The following is a 13,992-nucleotide window of genomic DNA, read 5'->3' on the forward strand; positions in this document are numbered from 1 at the left end:
GGGTATGAATTGCTTTCTAATTTAGATATGTTTAACAATCATATTTTAATCTATTTTTCAGGGCATGACGTTTTGATACTTATACAATAAAGGGTTTACATTGCTGGTTAAAGCCAGATGCGTAAAGCAATTGCCTTAAAAGCATACTCTTTGTTCAGAAAAATTAGTTAATTTATATCTGAAATCGCTTGGCTTGTTGAGCCCAGCATGAAGGACTCAGACAGGAAACTACACCCTTCTGTTAAACTCGCTGGGTAATTCTGGACACATCACTTAACCTGCCTATGTCTTAGTTTCAATAAACTCAAATTCAATAAACTGCTACTGCTCATGAATAAAGCATCTGCAATCTCTGAATGAGAAATGTTTCATTTTGGTCAGACAGAATGCTTCATGCCTCCTCATGTACAGTGATGGCAAAATTTACTCTGCTTTGAGGCAAACTATGTTTTAAATTGGCAGAGCTGAAGAAAAAAAAGAGCAATATAAAGAGCAAACTGCCTTCACTAACTTTTCTAAGATTAAATATTCACTAGATCCTTTTAAATGTTTAAGATTTTTATTTTATTACATTAATATACATCCCCTGTAACTTTTATCATGAGCCTTTTCCTACCAGGGATTAAGACTACTAGTTAAAGAAAACGCTGTATGATGAAGGGTTAGTTTGAGAAACTGCAGTCAGAAATTACAGTGTAAATAAAGTCACTTGAGAAATAGTGATATTGAAGTACGCCGATCACTGCAAAATAAATAGATTTGCTGCTTCTAGCATAGCATGTAAGATATGTATCAGAGGGATGCAATTTCTGTACCGGAAATAGGCCTATTAAAGGAGGAACTTATATACTCTGTGGTATAGTCAGTAAATCCATTGCTGTTCTAGCTACCAAGTCCTGCTGTCAGTTGTTAGATAGCCTTAAAAGATTTTGGTGTTTTCTTAAAAGGTCATGTACAACGCAAGACAGGAAATAACAATGTGCTTTGAACAGAAATCTATATTAAAACTTATTTTACTGGTTTAGTTGAACTGAGATATTGCTTCTTGTTCTAAAGAAAAAAAAACAACTGTTTTTTTCCTGGTGACTTCATCCTCAAAACAGCCTTTTTTCACTTTCCCCCAGGGCCAGGCTCAAAAATAGCAAATGTCCAGAGATTGGTCCCACTGCTATGGTGTCAGCAGGAAAAACTGTTTCTTGTTCTCAAGCTCTTTGGGAACCATTTGCAACACCCCACAGATGTTGCGGCTCTGGGCTTTCCTGGCAACATTACTCTAAAACCCACCTTTTTTTAAATTTTCCCAGGCCTGGACTCAAAATTAGTAAATGTCCAGAGATTGCTCCCACACCCAAAGTGCCAGCAAGGGAAACTGTTGCTTGTTCTCACTCTCCCTGGGAACCGCTTGCATCGCCCCACAAACCTTGGGGCTCCGGGCTTTCCTGGCGACTTCATCCTCAAAACCACCTTGTGAAAGGAATGTTATTCATATATCCCCAACAGTAAAAACCTGTCCCCATCATGTTGAGGTTCAGCAAGGCCAAGTGCCAAGTCCTTCTGCACTTGGGTCACAACAACCCTATGCAGGGATACAAGCTTGGGGAAGAGTGGCTGGAGAGCTGCCCGGCAGAAAAGGACCTGGGGGTGTTGGTCGACTGTCGGCTGAACATGAGCCAGCAGTGTGCCCAGGTGGCCAAGAAGGCCAACAGCATCCTGGCCTGTGTCAGGAACAGTGTGGTGAGTAGGACTTGGGAGGTGGTTGTCCACCTGTACTCGGCACTGGTGAGGCCCCCCCTCGAGTACTGTGTCCACTTTTAGGCCCCTTCCCACAAAAAAGACATTGAGGGGCTGGAGTGGGTCCAGAAAAGGGCAACGGAGCTGGTGAGGGGTCTGGAGAACAAGTCTTGTGAGGAGTGGCTGAGGGAGCTGGGGCTGTTCAGCCTGGAGAAAAGGAGGCTGAGGGGACACCTTCTCGCTCTCTCCAACTCCCTGGAAGGAGGGTGTAGAGACGCGAGGGTTGGTCTCTTCTCCCAAGTCACAGGCAACAGGACAAGAAGAAGTGGCCTCAAGTTGCACCAGGGGAGGTTCAGATTGGATATTAGGAAAAATGTTTCCACAGAAAGGGTTATTAAGCCTTGGAATGGGCTGCCCGGGGAAGTGGTTGAGGCACCATTCCTGGGGGTATTTAAAAGACAGGTAGACTTAGTGCTTAGTGACATGGTTTAGTGATGGTTTTTATCAGTTAGGTTGATGGCTGGACTCGATGATCTTAAAGGTCCCTTCCAACCTAGACAATTCTATGATTCTGTGATCGTATTTTGATTAAACAGCCAAATATCTCACTCAAGACCCCTAGTGTAACCTACGCCGCGTCATGCCATCTGTGTGAAGATGTTTTGCGATTATGCCAGTACTTCCAGCTCAGATGACTCAGAATGGGTGGTGCTTATAGGGAGGAGAATCCTGACCCTTTTGTCCTTCACAGAAATCCTGTGAGCACTGCTGAGCACTCTCGTCCGATGCAGTTAGACACTGGAGGTGTCTTAGCAGGAAAATTATCCTGCATAGGCTACCATGACCACACTGCTTCTGGCACCCAACCGAGGTTTTGATAACCAGGAAAGTTAGATATTCAAGATTTGGAAAAGGTCAGAGTCCCTTAATGGTAATGAGGTAGTCATACAATGTTGGAGGTGTGTCTGTTGAGGGCTTATCTGCCCTATAAAGCCTGATCTATTTAGAAGTGTTCAGACTTCCTGAATGTTTTTAACTTCCTATATCCACTGTTTCATAAATCCAGCAAATGATACCCACAGTTTAGTATTTCTAATCTATTTTTGGTAAGTAATGAAATTATTCTGAGACAAAGGTAAAATGCCTCAATAAGAAACAAAACAGATTAAGGAAAAGATTAGTACTAATACTTAGGTAGAATGTCTTTCCCCTGCTCTGACAAAACAACATTGGAACTGGCCTCGTCAACATAGGAACTGGCCTCAGTTCCCCCAGCCAGCACAAGAGTTCGCATGTGCAAATCCTACACACCTACACTGCGAGAGAGGGCTCCGCAGGAAGGGGAAGTGGGACTCAGAAACACCCTGTTTGCTGTGCTGCGTGAGAGGTGTCGTCTGTTCCTCCTAGACCCTCCTTCCTCTGCTACGCTGAGCAGAGCTGTGGGACAGCTGTCCCGATAACCCATTTTCCTTTTCTGTTCTGAATATTTCCTGACTCTGTTCGTATGGTTTCTCTCTGCTTGCACATTAGGGTAAGCACAGAGCATTTAATCAGCCAGTTCATAAAAATCTGTTGAAGTCAGTATAAGACAGTTGTAGTACTTTATCTGATAAGCTTCAGCACTCTGCTTGGTCATCATACTTTTATTATCTTCTGTCACGAAGACTTTCTCTCTCGCAAAAGTCACAGCAAGTCACCACGCCTTCTCCTACTAGGAAGCTGTGGGTAGTTCTCTCCATGGCTCTGCAAGCAGCAGCGAGCAGGCGCTAGCTTTTTCGAAGAGAGACCTCCTACTTACAGAAAATTATACAAAGATTACTTTTCAACTTACTGCAAGTTTGCTATTTTTGAGCCCGGCCCTGGGGAAATTTAAAAAAAAGATGGTTTTGGGGTTGAAGTCACCAGGAAAGCCCAGAGCCCCAAGGTGGACAAAATGTTTTTCCTCTTTGGTGTCACAGAGTATGAACTTTTATTTTTGTTGACTTGTTTCCAGATAAACGTAAGAACACATTGTAAAGGTCGTCTTGTTTTTTAAATTCAACCCAAATTCAGTTCCACGTAGCATCTATAGCGTGTGTCACATCTGTTACTCAAAATTTTTAAAACATGACTTCAAAGTTTATTTTATAGAGTTCAGATATTGCAAATCATAATGAATTTTGATCACCATATACGTGATGACGCTTTGTCACAAAGGTCCAGGTCCCTGCAGGGCACATAACGTTGATTTCACTGGAAGTTAGGGGCCACAAATAGTTTGGTGGTAAAGAAAATCTGCCTTTTCAGCTCTGGCTTCTTATTTGAAACACTTTAATTTCTGATGACCTAAGCTGGAGCACTGAAATGTGGAGATGAGGGGTGCTGAACTTTGGACACCTCACTCATGGTAAGCCTCTGAATGCTCTGGACCCTGTTCTCCGTTGCCCTAAATTTTTGTAGTTTTTTAGGCATGTGCAGCAGATGCAAAGTATTAATAAATCTGAATTCTCCACTTATGTCACTGGTAACATTTTAGGGACACTTTGCAGAGATATAAATGATGGCCAATGGAAATTCGGGGTTTGAGGAATCTGATTTGCAGAGATTTTGAGTTCTTTTTATACTAGCTGAAGTCAATGAAATGATTTTCTGAAAATTAGGTTCCAGATATTAAAATCTGGGCAGGCAAAGCTGGATTATCTAAAATTAGACGCCACCTCTGAAAAGATAATTGTAAGTGATTATCTCACAGTCCAAGACAGAGCCAAGACTAGAATCTAAATCATCTGATACCCGGCTCTGTGTATTAACTACAACATTGATTTTTTAATACTGTGAGCTTGAATAGTGACTTGTTAAAAAATAAAAGCAGTTTTCAAAACTCATTCACAGCATGTGCAGAACAGTGTTTTGATGTAATTTGCTGATGGTAAAATTCTGATAACTGAAATCTATTCTGACCTCAAATTTTCAAAGAACGCAGTTTCAAATCAATTCATTCTTCGTTGCTGTGAAGTTACACCCCATATGAATGAATGTTACTTTTAACAAATTGATTACTGGCTTCTTTTTTTACCATTCTTTACCTGTTTTCTGCATTTTCAAATTTGTTTTTTACAGAATACTTTTGCATGGCTACATGCTTTGTTGCTGTAAAAACACAATGATGGAATACTGTTTTTTAGAATCATAGAATCATAGAATCATAGAATGGCTAGAGTTGGAAAGGACCTTAAAGATCATCTAGTTCCAACCCCCCCTGCCATGGGCAGGGACACCTCTCACTAGAGCAGGTTGCTCAAAGCCCCATCCAGCCTGGCCTTGAACACTTCCAGGGATGGGGCATCCACAACTTCCCTGGGCAACCTGTTCCAGTGCCTCACCACCCTCACTGTAAAGAATTTCTTCCTTATATCTAATCTAAATCTCTTCTCTTCCAATTTAAAACAATTGCCCCTTGTCCTGTCACCACTAATCCTGACAAAGAGTCCCTCTTCAGCTCTTCTGTAGGCTCCCTTCAGGTATTGATAGGCTGTTATAAGGTCTCCCCGGAGCCTTCTCTTCTCCAGGCTGAACAACCCCAGCTCTCTCAGTCTGTCTTCATAGGAGAGGTGCTCCATCCCTCTGATCATCCTCGTGGCCCTCCGCTGGACCCGTTCCAACAGGTCCATGTCCTTTCTGTGTTGAGGACTCCAAAGCTGGACACAGTACTCCAGGAGGGGTCTCACGAGCGCAGAGTAGAGGGGCAGAATCACCTCGCGAGACCTGCTGGCCACACTTCTCCTGATGCAGCCCAGGACACGGTTGGCTCTCTGGGCTGCCAGTGCACACTGCCTGCTCATGTTGAGCTTCTCATCCATAAGCACTCCCAAGTCCTTCTCCTCGGGGCTGCTCTCCAGCCATTCTCCACCCAACTTGTATTTGTGCCTGGGGTTGCCACGTCCCAGGTGCAGGACCCTGCACTTGGCTTGGTTGAACTTCATGCAATTTGCACGAGCCCACCTCTCCAGCCTGTCTAGGTCCCTCTGGATGGCATCCCTTCCCTCCAGCGTGTCAACTGCGCCACCGAGCTTGGTGTCATCAGCAAACTTGCTGAGGGTGCACTCTATCCCACTGTCCATGTCACCGACAAAGATGTTAAATAGTACTGGTCCCAGTACCGACCCCTGCGGAACACCACTCGTTACTGGCCGCCACCTGGACATTGAGCCATTGATTGTAACCCTTTGGATGCGGCCATCCAGCCAGTTCCTTATCCACCGAGTGGTCCATCCATCGAATCCATGAGTTTCCAATTTTGAGACCAGGATGTCGTGCGGGACAGTGTCAAATGCTTTGCATAAGTCCAGGTAAATGACGTCAGTCGCTCTGCCCTTGTCTACCAAGTCTGTGGCAGTATTGTAAAAGGCCACCAAATTTGTCAGGCACGATTTGCCCTTGGTGAAGCCATGTTGGCTGTTTCCAATCACTTCTTTATTCTCCATGTGCCTTAGCAAGGATTTCAGGAGGATCTGCTCCATGATCTTGCCAGGCACAGAGGTGAGACTGACCGGCCTGTAGTTTCCCGGGTCTTCTTTGTTTCCTTTTTTGAATATTGGAGTTATGTTCCCTTTTTTCCAGTCAGTGGGAACTTCACCAGACTGCCACGATTTCTCAAATATGATGGAGAGGGGCTTAGCAACTTCGTCCGCCAGTTCTCTCAGGACCCGTGGATGGATTTCATCAGGTCCCATGGACTTATGCACCTTCAGGTTCTTTAAGAGGTCTCGAACCTCGTCTTCTTGTACTGTGGGTGGTTCTTCATTCCCAGAGCCCCTGTTCTTGCCCTCCGTGACTTGGGCAGTGTGGTTAGGGCCCTTGCCAGTAAAGACTGAGGCAAAGAAGTCATTCAGTAGCTCAGCCTTATCCATATCCTGGGTGACCAGGTCTCCCGTTTCCTTCCGGAGGGGACCCACAGCTTCCCTCGTCTTATTTTTATCCCTGATATATCTATAGAAGTTCTTCTTGTTATTTTTCACATCCCTGGCTAGATTTAGTTCTGCCTGGGCTTTTGCTTGCCTGATCAGGTTTCTGGTGACTCGGACAGCTTCTCTGTATTCTTCCCAGTCTACCTTTCCCTGCTTCCACCCTCTATAGGCCTCCTTTTTGGTCCTGAGTTTGTCCAGCGGTTCCTTGTTCATCCATCTTTCTTTTAGAAAGAATATTGTTACACACTATTGGATTTTAAGAATAGCCCTTATTATATTCTTTTAAATAGGAATACTTAGAAAAGAAAAAAAGCCCCAGAGAACATGACACCTGAGGTAACAGTAATTTATGTGTATTATTTAACTAGTCTGTATTTACTTGCAGTAATGACTTTGTGATAAAGTATGACCTGAACAAAATGAAGTCACTGGTAATCGAGTGAGCTTGCATTTGTGTACACATATATGTGATAATAAGGGTATTGAATTTGTGATCAAAAGCACATTATTGTCAGCACCCTATTGTAATAGATTGATCTGTAACAATTATGTACTTAATAGCTCATGTATAGTTTTCATGGAGATGACATCCTGCAATGTTTACAGATTTACGTGATTCAAGATCCAGTGTATATTTTAGGACGTGTGCAGGACTCTATGGATTCTAATTCCACATGAGGATGAGTTATGGGAAGAGTAAATGAAAGGTAGCGTTGAAGTGTGTTATAAGGATGTGTTATTTTAATTCGAGGGGAAAAAAAGTATGTTCTGTACATACTAGAAACTAGAAAGTAGTGAGTTTTTCCATTTCTCCTATGAAGAAAGGCTGAGAGAGTTGGGGTTGTTCAGCCTGAAGAAAAGTCACCAGGGAGACCTTATTGCAGCCTTTGAATATATAAAGGGGGCTTATAAGAAAGGTGGAGAAAGACTTTTTACCAAGGCCTGTAGTGATAGGACAAGCAGCAATGGTTTTAAACTGAAAGCGGGGAGATTTAGATGAGATCTCGGGAAGAAATTCTTTGCTGTGAGGGTGGTGAGACCGTGGCCCAGGTTGCCCAGAGAAGCTGTGGCTGCCCCATCCCTGGAGGGGTTCAAGGCCAGGCTGGAGGGGGCTTTGATCAACCTGGTCTGGTGGGAGGTGACCCTGACCAGGGTAGGGGGTTGGAAATCAGTGATCTTTAAGATTCCTTCCAACCCAAACCATTCTATAATTTGATTTTATGAGCTGCAGTGACCAAAGCAAGATAAGGTGTGACCAGAAATTTCAGAGCAGAGTGCACCATGGAAGTAGGACCATGTGGGCTTAGTAAAAGGCCATGTGCAAGGATATTGTAGAGATTCGATCCCGATTGGTTCAATCCTCCAAGCATACAGCATGAAAGAGTTTAGCAGATGGAAATATCTGTGCCTTGGTTGCCTGGTCTCTGGGATGCAGGAAAGCCTACTGTGCTGCAGGGTTTTCAAAGCTCTCTTGCCTGACAGTGCTGGTCCAGCAATTCTTGGAGAGGTCTCTGTAATACTTTGAAGACCTGGGAGGTTTGAGTAAATGAGAGACATTTCAGAATGAAGTGCGATGTCTTTCATTAAGTAGCTTTCCCAGAAGGCATAAGAATTGTCAATATATGATGCTGCTGCGTGGTGTGAATTGCACCTCTCACTTTTTTTCAAAAGACTTGGTTTTTTCAAGCCTTTTGTTTTTAACAGAGACCAAATGGATTTCTCAGAAATGCTGGACACTTGCAAAGTCAAATGATTTATGTGCAGTGCAGATGCTCAGCACGATGGCTTTCTTCCCATACTCCATTTAGTGGTAAGAAATTTATCATATGAAAGCAACCCAAGACCTGCTTCAAAAATTATGCGCTTTCTTTTTTTGCCTTTTTTTTGTTTTCCTCTTCCCACTGCCATGGTACAAGAGAAATAATACGTTCAGTGTTGAAGTGAGAATTAGTGAGTACTGCCCTTGAAATTCCTAACTGCAGGCCTCTGGAAGAAACATTGGTTTAACAAAAGCTGAAAACTTAAAAAAATTGAGAACGAAAATGGAGAAATAGCTCAAATAAGTAGATGCATCACTAGTTTAAAATAAGAAAAACCTCTCTTCTCTTGTTATGCTGAAAAATACCTGAAACTTTCAATTTGCAATTTTGTAGAGATTATTTGCCCTGTATTTCAAATGAAATAAGGCCAAACAGAAGGAAAATGAAAGGAAATAAAGGTATTTTAATTTGTAAATTGCAGGCAAAGATTGGGTGTAGTCAAAGCTTTTGTATGAGAATTTTTATGCTTCCTTAAAAGGAGGATATGGAAGTCTCAAACTTGATAATAACACAGGAATGTGCATTCACTTACTTGGATGTCTCAGATGTGAAGAAAATGACTGTGAGGTTGTCGCCTAATTGATTAGAAGCAAAGAGCTGTCAGACATCTGAAGTGTGCAAAGTGTAAGACTGTCCTCTAATTTCTAAGTTTTGGCAGTTTTGACGCCACTTTTACTTAAATTTAGTATTAATCGTTGGGAAAAAACTGCAACCTTTCTCCCTTTAATGTTTCTCCCTTAAATCAATAGTTTATAAATACAGCAGCACATTTCAGATGTCAGTAATGTATTTTTATCTGGCAATTGGTTAACGTGCATAATAAAATGGATAGGCCTGTCTGTTGAAAGACAGAACGGTGAGACACAGCATAGTGTTGCCTGAGAAGGAAATAATCTCTTTTTTTTTTTTATTTTCATTAGGTCTAATAGCTTTGGATATCCATGGAAATATAACTGTTTGTAAGACTAATGTAATGTATTGCATAGTTGCTGTACTTCCTGTAATTTATGTAAATATTTTTGTCTGATTTTTTTTTTTTTTTTGAAGAAGAAGCATCCTTTCTACATAGAATTAGCTTTACCAGCAAAGGGAGGACTGGGCGAAGCACCCTGATGAAGTTATGCATCAGCCAGTGGGTATCGAGGGATTTAAGACAGGAGGTGGCACTCTTGAGCAGCAACACGCTGCCGGCTCTGCTCGGTTAAGCTCAGATCCCAACTGGAGTCAGAGCTGGGCACAAATAATTCAGGATCGGAGCCCTTTTTCTTAAACGTCGCAATGACAAGCAACTTAGATATTGAAGATGGCAACAACTAACTTTGTCCTTTGTGCCCGATAATTTAAAATGCAGCTAAGTTATTTAATAATTTGAGGTTGTTTGAGTTTTCCTAGATTTTTTAATATTTGGATCAATAGTTGTAGAGAGAGAGACTGCGCACAGTGGAGAGGCAGAATTTAAGCTGTCTCATTCTCATCTAGGTTTTTTTATTCTAACTAGGGAAATCATGTTGCAAACAAGAATAACTCCAAATAAAATATTGTATTGTTTTATTCAAATAAGAGATTTGTCTAATTCTGGTCCTCCTTTTAAGTATCCTTGAAGGTTGGGTGATCCTTTATCCCCTGACTGTGGTCTGCAAGCAGGTCATGAGGTACTTCTATCTCCCTCACGAACTACCACAAAGTAATGGCAAGAGAACCTACTTTTATTAATAATATCACTGATTGAAATTTTTTAATCAACAAATCAGCACAAAACCTTGCAATTGCCCAGTCTCAGCAGAGAGGGGAACTTGATGACATCATTGTTTTTCCCCTGTGAAAATGCTTAGTTGGAAAAAGACAAAAAAAGATAAAATGAATCACAGCAGCTACATCAACATCCCACTTCTCATCTTTTTGAAGAATGTGAACAGTGCCTTTCACTGGGACGACCAAGATGTAACCAAGACAGTTCTGCAGCGTTACTTATTTCCACTGGGTATTCATTGTAGGAATTTTACTTGTAATTTTTATGGTAAATTTTGTATATCTGTTGGTTGGTTTTCCCTACAGCCCCACATTTTAAAAATATGTATTTTGGACCAAATCTCAATTTACATTTTTTTTCATTCAGATGCACATGAAAAGTCTTCCTTTAAAAGTTTTCAAAGCAACAAAGCCTTCAAATAAGTTGCAACTCTGCTCGACCTAGAAAGTATACATGCATGTAAGCCTTTATCCAGAACAGAACTAATTTTCTCAGCTTGTAAACAAAAAATACAGTTCTTTTCTTTTTTCCCTGTGGCTTGAACCCTTCAGTTAGCCTCTGCATGACCAAATCTGTCTGCTCCGCGCAGACACAATAGTCTACCTGGATGGATCTGAATGCAAGATCAGGTTTTCTCTAACAGTCCAGTCCTGTTAGAAACAGCAGACGTTGTCATGAAACCTTTTGTTTAATGTTTTTATTAAACAAACATTTTCCTAGGTTTGCATAAGAAGTCGCCCAGCCGTGGCTTCCACACAGTCCTTTAATAACCAGCAGGGTGTGGTGATTAAATTTCCTCAGAGGCTTTTCTTCCATCTGACTTCCAAAGAGTAATTTATTCCTCGGTTAAGATCATCGCTTACTTGCTTTGTTTCTTCACCTCCTTCGTCTGTCGGAGATAGATCAGTGAGTTAATAGCTGTCTTTTTAGTGCAATAAGGGGGTGGGGAATGATTCTTTGAGCCCAATTCCCTAAAGAAATAAGACATATGTGATCATACTCCGTCTGTCCCAACATTCAGCACTAATAACATGGAACCCCGTTGGCCATTTCTCTTCAGACGGAAGAAAGACAGAGGACTCCAGTCTTCCAGCTTCCTAGCAATTTTATGGAAATGGGTGGCTGGGAAGAGGAAAGAGATCCTACTACCACCTTCTACTACAGGAAAGCTTGCAGTGTGAATACTTTTCTTATCAGACAACTGAAAATTGATTCCAACTCTGACAGAGTTGGAATGACCTCACAACCACCTAGTGAGACACCAGCCTTCACTAGGTGGTTGCATGGCTGAGAATTTCTTCTCGTGGGGACAGCTCTCACTGCAGTGGACAAGGCACAGGCAGTATCTGTACTTTGGGTATGTGGAAGTTTTGCCATGACATGAGCTATCGCAACGGGAATGCTTGCCTCGCCTTTGTACTGAATATGAGGCCATGCCTCTTATGTGCAGATGGGGTACCTGCGTGTGGTTGTCATGGCGCTCTTTCAGATAATGCTGTCTTTAAACATTCCTGTATCCTTCTGAAGGTGGAATGAACTGTAATTGCTGCTGAAGAAGTGTGGAACTCACACATTTTTTGAGTGTCTGCAGCAGAACGAGGTATTTGTTCATTTAGAAGATACATGCTAAGTTTCAAATAACAAAATGATGCAATTTTAGATATACTTGGGGTCAAGATGAGCACTTGTCTCCTTGTGTGTATTTGTTTTTTAAATAAGGCTACTGAAACTGTAAAAGAAAGTGCAAAACTTGCTTCGTACAGCTGATCAGTACTGATCAGTACTCTTAAGTTGAAGGCTGAGTCTTAACAGTTGTTCTGTGTATTACTTTAATTTTCACCTCCTCACAGTCATGTTTCTGGGATCGGAGAATGTGCCAAAAGGTATTTTGCTGTACGAAAAAGTGCAATAAACTTGGGTTTTACAATGCCTGTGTTGCTGGAGAGAATATGGTTTCCTTTTTTTACGTAGGTGTTTTTGGAGTCCTAAGGACTCCGTTTCTGTTACTTGGTTTTCTTAGGACAACAATAGCTGCAGCCTGGGCTAGTTTAGAATGTGGACAGATGTTTTGTTCCAGATCCAGGTGTGCAGACGAAAGAGATTTTCCATCCACAGCCACATGGGTCCTTCTTGCTGCTACAGACTGACCTGTGGGAGAGCGGGTTTTGTGAGTTCTCCCTAATTCATATTAAGCCCAATTAGATAGATTATTTTAAGTAATTTAAAATCCTGGTCAGAGATGCAGCAGCTGCCTTGGCCTCACCTGCGTTAGCAGCACTCCCATAAACTCTTGTTAGCACATCTGAAAAGTGGTGAGGAACTTCTGCAGTTATTAATTCTACCCACAGGCATTGCTAGATATAGAAGAAATCATTTGTAGCCCTGAAAATAATCTGAAGATATATAGCCATGCTGATAATGCATAAGAATATGAGGATAAGAGGGGAGATTTAGATTAGATATTAGGAAGAACTTCTTTCCTGTGAGGGTGGTGAAGCACTGGAAGAGGTTGCCCAGGGAAGTTGTGGATGCCCCATCCCTGGAAGTGTTCAAGGCCAGGCTGGATGGAGCTTTGAGCAACCTGCTCTAGTGGAGGTGTCCCTGCCAATGGCAGGGGGGTTGGAACTCGATGATCTTTAAGGTCCCTTCCAACCCAAACCATTCTGTTATTCTGTGATTCTATGAATATGGCATTGCAGGCAGGGCTTCTGCCTGCATGAAAGATAAATGAATACCATTTTGGCACTTGAATATCCAAGTGCAACAAACAGAATGAGAAAGACTGACCTTGTATACTTTTACAAACTAATGCCAGTGAGCAGACTCACATTTTAAACAAGGCCACCTATGAAAATGGTTTCTTACACTGAGAAAAGATGTAGATAGGTGGAAGTAGGGTATTTGAAGAACTATTTAGTGGTTTGGGGCACTAAGGAGATCTATTCTGATCTCTGTGAAAAAAAAGTCCTCATTAAATATACATTGGAGTTTTTAAGAAGAAGAGGTAGTTGGAGTATAAGGGATAATCTTGGACTGTGAATGGCATGAATAGATATTTAGGGAACCCCTAGCTCTCTGTGTAGTAGGGAAGTCTACAAGAAATGAGCAAATAAGTCCATGAGCAATGGAATCAGTGTAGCCTGGTTTCCAATGGATTTGTGTCTCATACAAATTTTTCCCCTGGCCTGGATGGTCTTTGTGTCTGTCCTAGATGGATCGTCTGATGTCTGTTAAGAATGGGGCTTTTGCTACATCCTTTTCCATGGCTGGAGGCACCATTTGGATCTCCTTTTCCTAGCTGGCTGCCTGCTTCCATTAAACTTGTGACACATTTGGATCTTGAAACCTGTGATTCGCTTTGAAACATAGTTGAAAAGCAGACACTGGATTCAAAAATTAATCAAAGAGGAAGTGGAGACAGCGGAATAAGTGCTCATACACGAAATATGATGACAAACGCCTTTTTTCCTCAGGAAATCGGAACAGTTGGAGAATGCACTTCCTCCAGACTTTGTGGTTTCCAGCACTGACAAAGTCATCTCAAATTGGGGCATAGAAAGGGTAAATGGAAGCAGTACTAAAACCTACTTTCACGTTGCAGCCCTTGAAACTCATAGAGAGCTGGGGTACAGGTTTATAACATCTTACTCTTGTGGTGGGTTTCTTGGCATTCATTTGGAACTTGGTTATTTATTAGGTGAAAATATGTATAGTTAGAATTCCAGGTTTCGGTCTAAATCTATAT

Source organism: Numenius arquata, chromosome 7 (assembly GCF_964106895.1).
Source record: "Numenius arquata chromosome 7, bNumArq3.hap1.1, whole genome shotgun sequence".
In the NCBI taxonomy this organism is placed as follows: Eukaryota; Metazoa; Chordata; class Aves; order Charadriiformes; family Scolopacidae; genus Numenius; species Numenius arquata.